The following is a 14,545-nucleotide window of genomic DNA, read 5'->3' on the forward strand; positions in this document are numbered from 1 at the left end:
ACCCTTTTTGGTAGTTAAGTACTTAGATTTAACTCGGTTAAGGCTGATATGCCTTAGGTAAAAAGGTTCGTGAACGTTCCCCTGCGTAATACAAAAATATACGAAAAACTTTAATAATTGCAATTTATTAAAGTTGTCTCTTATTTAATAGTTATTATCAAGATTATATTCTTTAATAGCCAGTCATAAGTGAACCTTCGAACAATCTCAAGCCTCCAATAATTCTGAGCTACCGTCTGCAAACTCTTGGCAAAATAGTAACACTGTAAAGTAAACGCCACAACCTCTGACATTCTGGTATAGGATATAAAGATTATCGCTAGATAAGTTTTCTAGTTTAAATGTCGCTTACTAACTACTATTTTCAGAGTGCCATTAGTATAGACATAGAAAATCCTCAAATAAGTCTCCCGAGCTTCAAGATGATCACTCAGTTGCTTTCTAATATCCCTGTGTAGTTACAATTGCTGCGGAATTTTGTCATCTAAGACCGAGAGATGCTTAACAGAGGGAAAAACCTTGATCTTTTTAGAATTTTTGATAATTGTGTATGCAATATTAGCAGAACTACAAACTACTTTAATTGGTCTGCATTTATTGTCCGATTTTTGCCACGTCTAAATATATTAAGACTGGAACAACTGAGAACAACTACTAAATTAGGAGCATAGAAACTAGCAACCACCATAGCCAAATTACAAGCCAAAATACTCGTGGAATAGTTCATTAATGCTGTCAGCATTATCACTAGAGGGAGACGAACTAGAATGTGCAAAAGATTGTTTGAATATCGTATGTTCCTTTTCAAGATAAAAAATTGACTTTGTTAAAAGACTATTGTTTCAGCAGTTAATTTTTTCTTCCACTTCATTAAGTAGTTTTTTCAGATATTTCATTTGTACTTGAGAACGCTTAGATATTAAATTATTAAAAACTTAATTATCTGGAGAAGTGCTGTCAATTAGCTTAAGCTTGTTAAATTTCTTCTCATTGCGGGATAAGTAAGAAGATACGTAACTTGGTAACAGTCTTGATTTCTAAGCAATTTATACAAAACGGACGGGAACAGCTATCGCAAGAATATCCAAATAGTTGATGCTGGTCTTCTTTAGCAATATACTTAGCATATAAAGCTAACTTCACTCATGTAAAGCAGATTATTAGCTCTACTTAACTCATTATGCTGTTTTAATTAAAAATGTATTCCAAGTGTTTATCACCAAATACGACCAAAACCCAAATTGATACATCCTGTACAATAATTAAAATTATAAAAATAAACATTAATCTGTCAAGATATCACTTCGACTGCATAACGAAAAAAAATTAATACTCCTAATTGATATTATTACTTCAATAATGATTATATGGAAATGAAGTTATTTTTCAAGAAATTATAAATGTTATTTTAACGTAGAGGTTTTGAACAGTTGGCCTTAAAAATTGCTTAAATATTTTTCTAAAAACCTTACTTTAAATACAGAAAAAAAATTGTAATCAACAAATATTAAAAAGATATTACTTTTAATAACTGCTATACACACATTAAGTTGAATTATGCATAAAATATACCTGAGCCGCAAGTTATTTTTTTAATAAAATGGTTGAGCAAAAATTATTAAAAATACCTTTATAGATCTTTTCACACATGTCAGTACTTTATTTAAGAAAATATATATATGATTTTCTTAATTTTGTCCATTGGCCACAATACTGTGCGGCATTAACCACAGAATTATTAACATATGGCAAACTAGTTACCGTTCAAGAGACCAGCGTCAGTTAAATTATATATAAATAACCGAAATGGAAAGGACATTTCCAACTTTATTTTACCAAAAATATAAACTATTTTATGTAAATTATTCATAAAAACCAAAAAATATATAATACAGGAAATAGACGTAAGACAAAATTAAATAATTTAAAGATTTTCAAATCAGTAGAAAGTTAAATATACCAATATTAATTTAGTCACTTAATATTTAGCAATACCTTATTCGGTAGCTGAAGAACAGCTATAAATCACCCTTGCTGCTATGGTTTCCTTATAATTAAATATTATTTGCTTATTCTCACAACACGTGGTGCAGCAAGTCCGTTAGATTAGTAAATATATTCGGCCGAACGAGCAGATTACCCTAAAATTATTAGCAAGTTAGCTGTGAAATGGGCCCAAAGTAAATTGAATTTCCGTGATAATGATCGGCCAATACCCTTTGGGCAGCATTAGTTCAGTTCTACTGGCTGCCTATGTGTTTACATCTAATATTGTGAGAATTGTTTCGACGCTTGGCATATTTAGTATATAAACTTAATCTAGAGATCAGCGGAAATATCTCAAATATGCAGATAGTATCCTGTGTATTTAGAAATTAATTTATTTCTAAATACTAGTAAGTAGATTTAAGGAAACTAATGAAATCCAAATATTGCCACAATACCAACATTGCAAAATTATGAGAAAAATAATACACAAAGTCGACGATATGTGCCTTATTATTGGTAATTTTAAATATATTTGTTGTTCCTTAACCAAAATAAAAAAATGGATTTTAATTGTTAAAAGAAATTTTCATTTTTCGTTATGATTAATCAAAAATATGTAAGAAATAGGCTTTTATATAGCTAGTCACTTAACTGAAAAACTAATTTAAATAAAATGTAAACCGATATTACAATTTTCCAAACGTTTCTTAAAAAAAAACAACAAAAAACATGACTTGACTATCAATACATAGTTATGTTTCCTATCACGTTAATAACGTTTTAAAAAACTTTTATATTGACAAGCCGCGATACGGTGTACTCTAAGTAAGAACGAAGATTACCTTAACTTAATATTACAAGTGATTATATAGACTAAATAATGCAAATAAAGCATAAAATACAATATAACTGTGTAAGGATATACATAAGCAAAATGTTATATATAGGGTGGCATAATTGAGTACATAACTCCTCCCCTAAGTCGAAAACAACAGGGATGGTGTGTTGTTTTTCGAGGTACCAGGGGTAGCATCTTTTTCTTCAGCTTCTTCTTTGCCTTGAAGTTCTAGTTCCTCTTCAGTAGACCTTTTCCTTTTGATAAGTTTGTAGATAGCGAAGAATATACAGCATATGGCTAGTATGGTTCCACGAGTTATACTAAAGCTCCAGGCTGCAGGGTGAATTCTTTCTTCTTCCTCTGGAAGGGTTTTTAAGATATTGGAATGTTCCGCTAACGATCTGATGTGGTTCAAGTCGATTGAATCTAGTTGGATTCTTTCTTCTGGCAGCTGCATTTCCAAGTCATTGAATGTTACATCCGGTAGATGAAAGCGGTTGATTCTCAGGATATCCTCTTGATTCCAGAATTGTGATCCTAGCAAGCTTATACCGCATTTATATGATATTTCTATTAAACTAGGTGTATCAATAAAGAATATTTGCTTGTTTTGGCACGGTTGTTGTGCTTTTATTTTGGTGCTAGTAGGAATAGCTAGAACATATTGCTGATTTATGGGATGGATAATAGGGGTAGTTACGTTAACTTTAAGCAGCTTGCAGTTTAGATTTTTTGCTTTTCTTATAAGGGACGTAGTATAGTCATCCATTTAGGGTCCTAAGGTATTTTGACAGACGTACAGGTCTTCAATCAATGGGCAGGCCTCTTCTTGATATTGGTGTAGATCAATGCCAATTATAGGGTAAGGAAGTTTGGGAATTATAATGGTTTGGTTTGTTGGAATAGCAAACAAGTGGAAAAGTTCGAAAGTTTCTTTTATATATATAAGAAAATGAATAGCAAAAATTATTTTGTCATTTGAAAAACTTACTTGAAGTCCTGTTAATTGATAATAATAATTTAAGTCGCTAAATGATATTAGTCTTGCTCACCCTAAAGGGTAGTTAGATATAAAATTATTTGTTCTAATGGGATAGCTAAAACTACGGTACTATGTAAGGTATTGAGTTTAGCAAATATTATCGCATCTTCTAAATTATCTAGAAAGGTAATAAATCTCTGGCAATTTATAATTAATTGACTTATAGTATTTTGAAGTTTTAAATATATAGAAAGATCATTAATTGTTTTATTCATTTGCTTTTTGAAAAGGTCAGCATGATTTTTTAAAGAGTTTTGATTTTTACTTAGTGTATATGTATATGGTGTTAGTGTAACTGTTAATTAAATCTTTTGTTAATGATATTTGCATATTTATTTCTTTTTTATACGTATTTTGAATATAGCATAATTCTTCAATTGCTTTGTTATATCTTTCTCCATCATCGGAGTCTAATGTACCAAAAAGCCATTTTGACGTTTTACCTAATATATTTACTAAGCCTCTTTTTTCACGGCTATGTGGTTTATTGTTATTAAGTTTAGTTTTGATTTCATTAATGAAGTAGCTAGCATCTTTAAGCATATCTAATGTGTTAATATGATGTAAAAGCAAAGCGTTAATAATATTTGTTTCATTACAAGCGGCAATTAAAATTCTAAAATTATCTTCTAGTTGGTTCTAACTAATGGTTTAATTTCTACATAATGGAGGAAAGAATGTATAGTTTCAATAATTCACGCATTTCCTAGATGAAATGGGAATAAACGGGATTTGATTGGGGTTATGATAGGATTAGTCGCTATTACTGTTGTCGATAATCGTTGTAGCAGAACTGCGAAGCTCTTCTGAAGTGTCAGGAGGTTCATTATTTCTCGGGAAAAGAAAGTGTTTTTTTAGGTTTTTGTATCATAGATTTATGTACAACTTTCTTGTTTTTAGTAATGATTTTATTGCCGATATCTTCTTGAACGTATTCTATTTTCTTACGCGCTTTATTTTTAGTTCTTGAAGCGGATTTATCTGTTACATAGATTTTTGATCCTGATGAGATATCTATGGGGGTTTCTCGCATTTTCTAGATGAAAGAGTGTCAAGAGTGTCAAATTTTACTATGTCTGATCTAATTTTTTCGAATGTAGATTTAATTGAGGATTGCGGAGTAAGAGGTGTTGAGATATCAGACCACTTGCTTTTTTACTGCAATATAAAAATGTGAACTTAAAAACCCGTAACTTACTTAACGTAATTTAACGTAACTTAACGGAATTTACATAATGTGGACCGGGCGCAATTTATATCTGACATAGAGCTAATACAATGACACACTATGTACAACATGGTAGATATAACAAAAAAATTGATTTTTTAAATCAATCTATACTTATAAATATCGACCTACATGCTTCTTTAAAGTGACTCATAAAACCAAGCCTTACTGCCCATGGATAACGCCAAATATAAGATTAATGCAGAAACTTCATAACAGAGCATTAAACAAATTTAGACAAAGCAAATCTCGGGATGATTGGAATACATACAAACAATTTAGAAATGAAAAAGAGTCATATTTAAATTTCAAATTTGCAAATTGTAATAATAAAGAACTTTTGTGTGAATTAAAAAATATTCATCTTTCTAAAAAATCCATCCATGCTCAGCTCCCTCTGCACTTACAAGACGTCGAAAAACTTAATTGCTTTTTTACTAGCATAAATAATGGGAATAATAAAACTGATTATGAATTTGTCAATTTTTTTAAACAGAGAATTTCTCCTAATGAATTTAGTTAGATTACTCAGGACATGGTTACTAAAGTTCTACAAAATATAAAAAGCAAAGCATTTGGTGAAGATAATTTAAATAAATCTATTTTTTTGCTCTGTTGTTTCAAGATAATTAATCAGCTTATCCACATTATAAATGTCTGCTTGAAAAAAAAAAATTCAAAATTATGGAAACAGGCTAATGTCATTCCTTTTTTTGCCTGATTTTTGCAAGGTTTTTGATTTGGTAAATCACAAAATTCTTTTAGCATTACTACATTATTTAGGCTTTTGCGAGTCGGCCGTTCCTTTAATATGTTCTTATCTGTCTGACCGGAAACAAAGGGCAACATTAAATGGCAAAATTTCGAAAGCCCTGGATGTGATTATTGGCGTTCCCCAAGGTAGTATTCTTGGCCCATTGCTCTATATACTTTATACATCCAGATTACAAAAATAATGTAAATTCTATAACTACGCTGATGACACTTAAATTTATTTATCGTTTAAACATACTGATGTTGCTCAATCTAATCAAAAAATTAATACTGATCTTAGCAACTGGCGGAAATTCAAAGGCTACATTTGAAAATTAACTTTGCTAAATCAACAGCTATTCTTTTCTGCAGCGATAGCCACAGAGCTGCCTCCTTAAGTAATTTAAAAACTCAACTTAATAATTATGAAATTATTTCTAAAAACAGTGCCAAGAATCTTGGTCTGGTAATTGATCATAAATTAACATTTAAAGAGAAAAAATTGAAATTGAAAGAAACAACAAATTAAAAACTAGATATTCTGCTTTAAGATCTATTTTTTCCCAGAGATACTTTTTAAGTGCCAACATTAAAAAAATGCTTTGCGATACCCTTGTATTATCACCAACAAACTTCTGCGATCGTCTATGGGCCCTGTCTTCATTATTATGTTTCATGTAGAACACAGCAACTCCAAAATTCTTGCCTTAGGCTTATATTTGGCATAACAAGAAGAGAGCATATATCTCATAAGCTAAAGGATGCAGCATGGCTAAAGATGGAAAATCGACGATTGCGGCATTCTGTTGGTGACCTATCGAATAGATGTACACAATTTAAACATCAGGAGATAAATAAATTTAAAATATTAGACTTTTCGATAGCCGAAAACGCATTTAAAGCTCTTCCTATCCCATTTATTTTTTTGGTATATGTTCCTGTTTATTTTTTTTGATACGATTTTTAATTCTAAGGCCTCAACAGAATTTGAGGGAATTTCTTGAAAGTCACCCCTGAAAGTCTGAATATAATGGCCTATTGGTCACTCACTTCTATTATTACTATGTATGTAGGTATAAATTATTACTATGTGTGTATAAAATTATATTGTTAAGGGTAACTTATAATATTCTTATTTTTCTTATTTACATTAAAATAACATAGTGTTGTTTACTGTCTGTATACCTCTGTTTGTAGTTTTTGGTTTTTGAGTGACTATTATTATTATTATTAAATTATTGTTATTATTAAAATAAAACTGCAAAGACACCTTAATTTAATCCACTGGATGGATCGCTGGATATTAGAAGTTAACTCCAGGAAGACCCAGTTAGTGTTATTTTCCAAAAGGAAAAAAGCACCGGCTGACCATCTGAAATCTCGATTGGTTCGTCCAGCCCCGCTATTTAGATAGTATCTTCGACCAGAAGCTAAACTGTAAAAAAATGTCAGCTTTTATCACTTCACACCCTCCTCCACTCCAAAAACAAATTGTCACACAGGACCAAGATTCGGATCTACCGAACCTACATCCGCCCAATTATCACCTAGGCCTCCCCTACATGGGTAGACATCTAGCGCCATCATATGCAGAGGCTTCAAGTAGTGGAAAATAAAGCTTTCCGGATCATGTCACGCGCACCATGGTACGTGCGCAACACTACCATCCTGCGAGATCTCCAAGCTTCGCTCTTGGCAGATCACCTACTGAAGTTAAAAGATAAGTGACTGGCCACTGCTTTGGCCATCTCTTACTTCACCCAAGCCCCCCAATGCTCCTGATCCTCTCCCTGGCGACACACTGAGACAGGACTAATCCCTGCCGCGATTAGCCTACCACCTCCGCCCAGGTCAGCAAACCTCTCTCTTCAGCGGTTTACGAGCTACCAAATCGCAGCAGCTATCGTACTTACTAGTATTTGTGTATTCTTGTATATATTTATTGACTATTAGTTAAGCCTGCCTTAGCTTTTAAGACCTATTTTTTGAATAGAATTTTAGAGCATACATTTTGTTTAATATAAAGAAAAAAAAATAGAAAATAATTAATACTAAATACACAATCCCATATACTTTAATATTTGAAATATACTTTGCGTAAAAAAATAATAATTAATTATAATCTTCCGATTTGATGGAACACTCTTCATCTCTCACAAGGTATAAAAAATATTTCCCGGAAATTCTTAAAAATAGTAAAAACTTTAAATATTAAATTTTTTAACAAGCAGTTTTTCTCTGTACTCTAAGTGTTTATTAGAAGTGAAAGTAATTTTAGTAGTAGAAGTTCTCTGTACCCTTAAATATAAGTCTTTAGGTGAATAAATGAGAAATATTATGCAATTGAAGTAGTGCAGTGTAAAAACGGATAATTTTACGATATTAATATTAAAGGGATGTATAGAAGTAACATTTAAGTGTGTTTAAATGTAACTTTTGCTATTCCTGGAATAAAAATTCAACCTATGGTTGTGATCCTTCCAAATAAAAGTAGAAACAGTTACGTAATTTCACGTTTTTTATATATTATTTTATATTATTTTTGTTTTTTTTTATATAGTAGGAAAACCTATCGAAGTGTCGGTGGATATTCGTCTTATATTACTGGAGGTTGTAGCCCTCGAGAAAAATTCGAGATTAATTAAAAATTTGACGATTGTTGAAGTGTTTGGATAATTTTCCGTTAAAGGATAAATATATGTAATACTTGCGATAAGTCATTTATTTTTATTTTTTTTATGGCATTGGGTCTTGTACTCACAACACTTGGGCGTGGGCTTTGGCTAGGTTATATTATTCAAGCGTTAATTATTTGAAATTCTCTGTGGCTGAAGAAATATCCATATGAATTTGTCTAAATAGGAACCTCATCTAACATACAATTTTAATAGTGGATTAAAATTTTCTGTTAGTATTTTGCTTGTGCTATGCTTATGCTAATTTATTACTGTTATATACAAAGCTTCGTTTAAATAAGGCTGTCCGATGACGAGGAATAGTAAATGAACTTGAAATACGTAAAACTCGTGAATGTACGAAAGTTTTTAAAACAAATTCATCTTTTAATGAATAAAAAGCATTGGGGCATGTCATTAATTTGTAAAGAAAGTTACCCACATGAAGAGCTCTACGATCTTCCATCCTTAACCATCCCAACTCCTCAATTTTAGCACTAATACGATCATACTTTCTTAAGCCAAATATAAGTCTAGCGCAAGTATTTTGAACTTTCTGAATTCTAGACTTTGTGTTGATATCCAAGCATGGTCCATAGATAAAATCGCAGTAATTAAAATTTGACAACACTAGTGATTCACATAGATTCTTTCGAAGTTGTTGGCTTAAGATATGTCTGCTGGAATATAAAAGTTTTATTAAAAGGTAGGCCTTTTGTGTAATCTTAGAAACATGCATTTTAAATCTTATATCAGTGTCCACCCACATACCCAAATTCCTTGCAGTTTTAACAACAGGAATTACTATATCATTAATATTTACATTTAAATGCTCTCTAATAAAATCAATTCTTGTTTTAGGGCCAAATATTAGTAATAAAGATTTTGAGGCATTCAATTTTAAATTATCTTGTGCTGAGAGTTCACTTACAATTTTTAGATCTTCATTAGTTAATGTATTTGCCAATAAAACATCAGCAGAATTAAAATTAAAATAAAGTTGCCTATCGTCAGCATAGGCTTGGCGTTTACAATGTTTTATGAAAACATGATGAAAAAATGTAAGATAAATTTTTGAAGAGACCAATCTGGCAAACTCTTGTGCAAAGTTTCAAAAAATGTTAATAAGCGAATCTTGAATTATTCAATTAAATGTAATTGCAAAATTTTCAGTTCACATAAAACCAAACGGGCACCAGTAAAATGAATATTGTCAGTGACGTGAGTCAATAAATCAGTGAAATTCGATATTTGAAAACAAGTATAAATTATTCAATCGACGAAAAAATAGCTATAATTAAGTGGCATTATGCGGGAAACAATAAAATTAATTAATTAAGTAATGTTAGCGTGTCTTACTTTGAATGTATGGTTATGAGATTGATAAAACGAAAAAAAAACATTTCTTGCATTCGGCTGTCCGTCAGATTTGACAAATTGAAAGAAGTCGTCCATATTCTCAAAGAGACCCTGATATAAATATTTCAAAGGAGAACAATACAAAGTGTCGGTCTTAAAAATTCTTTAATTTGTTAGAATGGTGACACGTGTTTCGCTCCTAAGAGCATCATCAGACCTAAAAAATGAAGTAAACAAAACCAAATAATATTACAAAAAAGACCTTAAAGTAAAACAAAAAGTATACCTCAAGAAGGTTAAAAACACGCCCGACTGGGTCAAATATAAATACACACTGAACGGTAAAATATAAGTTTAAAAAACTGACGTCAGAAATATATAAAAAACAATAACATAGAACTTAAATACAAGAAAATAATAAAAAAGTAAAAATGAACTATCGAGATTTGAACCTACAACCTTGCAGCAAGACTGTTACTGTTTGCTGCGTTGACCGCTAGGCCACAACGTTCATGCGATAGCTTGGAAAGAAAGGAAGGGACTACAAGATGTTATTAAAAATGAGTCACGGCTCAAAATTGAAAACGTCGTTAACGCAAGTTAAAACTGGACTCTTCCTCGCTCTTGTAATCTCTAGCTTCTCTAGAAGATCCACTTTTTGCCCTTCTGGCAGTCATAAATCACTGCCACATTATTAGGGTAGGAAAAATTATGACCTGTTGACAATAAATGATTGGCAAACGCTGACTTGGTCTCGACAATATCGGTGGCTTTAAACTTGTTCACTAGACCTAGATGTTCTTGTACCCTTGTTGAAATTTTTCTCCCGGACTGTCCCACATAAATCGTAGGGCAATCGGCACAATGCAAACTATAAACTTCCGATTTCGAAAGCGGATCTGGCTTATCCATTGGTTTAACCAGATTTCGCTTTACGGAATTAGAAGTCTTAAAAGCGATTGAGATGTTAAAAGTTTGAAAGAATTTCGCCACCCACTGGGAAATACCTCCAAAGTAAATTAAACATCTAAAATTTTTATTATTACGTTCCCTTTCCTCCTGGTGTACAATGTGGTACGAAAGTTTGTACTTAATAAAAAACTTAAAATATAGTTTTTTGAAACTTGATAGAGGGAAGTTATTGTTGATTGCAATAGATTGTATTATATTGTACTCTTTTTTAAAGGCTACATTGGAGAGAGGTAAATTAAATAATCTATAGAAGAATGAGTTAAGAGCAGCAAACTTGTGTTGGCCAGGAGAAAGGGAATTAAATTGAATTATATTATCCGTAGCGGATGGTTTTCTGTACACTTCAAGAGTTATTCCATTGTTGTACCTAGTCAGAAGTAAATCCAAAAATGGTAAAGTCTTATTAACTTTTCCAAAGTAAAAATTATGTTACTATAAAGAGAATTTACGAAATTCAAAAATACCGCCAAATCATCGTCGTTTCCTCTCCAGACTAGAAAAATGTCATCGACATACCTTTTGTATGTAATTGTAAATTTAAAAAACTTACTAACCATAATTTGATTTTCTAAATGGCTCATAAATACTTCGCTTAAGAAAGGTGAAAGGCATGAGCCGTAGCCGATTGGTAGTTCTAGCCTGGACACTTATCCCCGCTTCCATCGATGCCTCACAACAGAAGCCGAAATCATGCGAGGCGACGACCGCATCGCGATAGCGAAAATTCCGCGCTGGGGCACATATTTTGCGCACATTTTTCGAAATAATATTTTACTGCAGTTATTATTGTAGCTTATAGTAAGATTACGGATTTAAACTACCAAACTATTTTGATACTCGCGTTTTAAAAAGAATAAAAATTCGGTATTTAAATTAGGTGGGTAAATTAACAATTTTATTTTTAACTTACATTTTACAATCTTAATTTTATTTAGAATAATGACTACCTGTTACTGTATTCCTATTTAAGCTCAGAAAAAATTAAAATGGATTTTAAATTTTTTTTTGGTTTTTTTAAATTATCTTCGGAATCATTACAATTTTAGATTTTTTAAATAAGCAACAAAAATTTGGCGTAGGTACCTACCTAATTTTGTTTTCGGCATTAACATTTTTACGAAAAAGTAATACAGCAATGCAAAACTTTCCCATAGCAACCAAGATAACCCACAAAAGTGTCAAGAATAAGTTTTTGAAAATTTGTTTTTTTTTTCAATAATCTTCAAAACCACATAAAATATAATATATATTTTTTTATATGGCATATTCTGTTACAAGTAAATAATGTGCAACTTTGCGGTAAATTATCCATTTTCGTATTTTGAGGGTAGACGAATTTGAAACACCGTTTATGTATATTTTTCCAATAAAATAAATAATAACAAATATTTAAAACATTTATCATATACCTAAAAGTACGTGATAATAAAAAAAATATATTATCTTGTAAAATGTAAAATATTAGGTCCCGCGGTATCTCCACTTAGTCGTTTCACTGTACGGCGTGCGCCACCAAATCTCGGCTTCAATTTTGACGCCACGAAACCAGTGTCACGGCTAGAATTCTCGATCGGCTATGCATGATCCCATAGCGAGTCCTGCTGATTGCTTAAAAAAATTTCCATTAAATTAAAAAAAGTTTTATTCCAAAACTAGGGATAAGAGACATACGAGGTTGTCTATAACTAACTTAGGGAGGTTGGTGGAGTTAAGCAATTCTTACATCTTACGTCTTTCTTACGTGTAACAACACTCAGAATGTGTAACTAACGTTACAAATTCTGAGTGTTGTTAGACGTTACACATTTGTTTTACTTTAAGGTATTTTTGTAATATTATTTGGTTTTGTTTACATTATTTTTTAGGTCTGATGATGCTCTTAGGAGCGAAACACGTGTCACCATTCTAACAAATTAAAGAATTTTTGAGACCGAGACTTTGTGTTGTTCTCCTTTGATTTAGATTTGACAAAGCCTTATAACAAATTGTTTGCTGGTGGCTGGTGTATGGTTTTACCTGAACTGAAAATTTGGTAAATTCGCAATTAAAATTAATTGAATAATTCAAGATTCGCTTCTTAACATTTTTTTGAAACTTTGCATGAGGGTTTGCCAGATTGGTCTCTTCAAAATTTTTTCTGTAAAATGTACAGGGAAGCCAATAAATGACCCTCTTAAAATTTACATGGGTTTTTCTATGTTTCGCTCGACGACGCACCACCCGGTATAGTGTTAACTATTGTAATATTTTTCTGATGATTAATTTACAGTTATAAATTCAATTACGTAATATAAACTAATCAAAAAAACTTGAAGATGTGTTATTTTTTTGAAAAAAATTTTTAGGTAAATCTGGTATAGCTATTATGTATATTAACACAAACGACGGATCTAAGTGTGTCCTTTGAGTTGAAAAAACCATATTGTATATAAGCATATAAAATTATTCTTTCAAGGAGGTAAACAGCATTATCACAAAATGTACAGATTTCATTTTTGTTAGAATTAATTTTATTTTTGTGTTGCTAAGAGGCAGTACTACATTGTGGTTATTCTATCATCGGCAATATGGATAGTTAACATTTAACGATAGAGGAACGAAAGGGGTTATATTATGTTAAAGGTATGCGACAAATCGATGTGGGTAAATGGTTTAATGCCTGTTAAAGTATCATTTTTCGACTTTATATCCAATTAAATGAATAGCCCTACCGAGAGCAGACTAAGATCAAAAAATGCTACGAAGAATTGAAGATTGGTAAGAAGAGTTAGGATGGATTCTAAAATAAACTCCGCGGTGCTCAGCCAGGACCTTTTTGATAACATCAGAATTTGTTCTTTGGATGATCTTAAACTGATAAAATTAAGAAGGTTTACATTACTATAGACCTATAAGATGCCCTCCATTACTACAACTCATAAAGCACAACCTTTTTTGTGTAATAAAAAAAGCAACTGGAAGGATGAGTGGCGTACTATGAAGTTCACCGATGAAAGCTGATTTTGCATTTGTACTGACAGATGTACGGTTCGAGTCTGGATAAATTCAAGAGCTAATAATTGATTTTTTTCAAGAAGTGCATCCATTTGGAGGTGAAAGTATAATGGCCCTGTTTGGATTTTTTTACGGAAGTAAAACGTTGTTGTTGAGTTCCATGTTGGTGAATATAGCAGTAAAGGTAAAAGCTATGCCTATATCATGTTATTTTCTGAATCGAAATTTTGAATTGAAATTTTGAAGGAATGTTTTTTTTTTCTTTTTAATATTTTTCTATTTTTTTCTATTATTAGCGAAAAGTTCCTTAAGTTATTAAATATATATTTTAGTAGAAAAAAGTTTGATTCTTTTCTAAAAGAGATGAATGTAAATGTACGTTAAATTGTTTTTCGGGCACACTTTTTTCTTAAAGAATTTACAATATTATATCTTTTTTAAATTTTTTAAATTTTTTTTGATCAGTTTAGTTAACTTCGTAAAATATAAGGGTTTTCACAATAATAATAGAATTTTAAGAATGATAACTAGTATAAAATGAAAGCTTTTGGATTACAGAATAACGTTATTTTTTTATTGGAAAGTCAATTCAAATATGTTTGGTTAGCTAGAAGATGGGTATAGAGAAAACCTAACAAATCTTTAGCAGAGCAAAATCTGCGAACAGCTACATGATGATGAAGCAGTTGTGGTAT

The sequence above is a fragment of the Anthonomus grandis genome, chromosome 3, assembly GCF_022605725.1.
Source record: "Anthonomus grandis grandis chromosome 3, icAntGran1.3, whole genome shotgun sequence".
In the NCBI taxonomy this organism is placed as follows: Eukaryota; Metazoa; Arthropoda; class Insecta; order Coleoptera; family Curculionidae; genus Anthonomus; species Anthonomus grandis.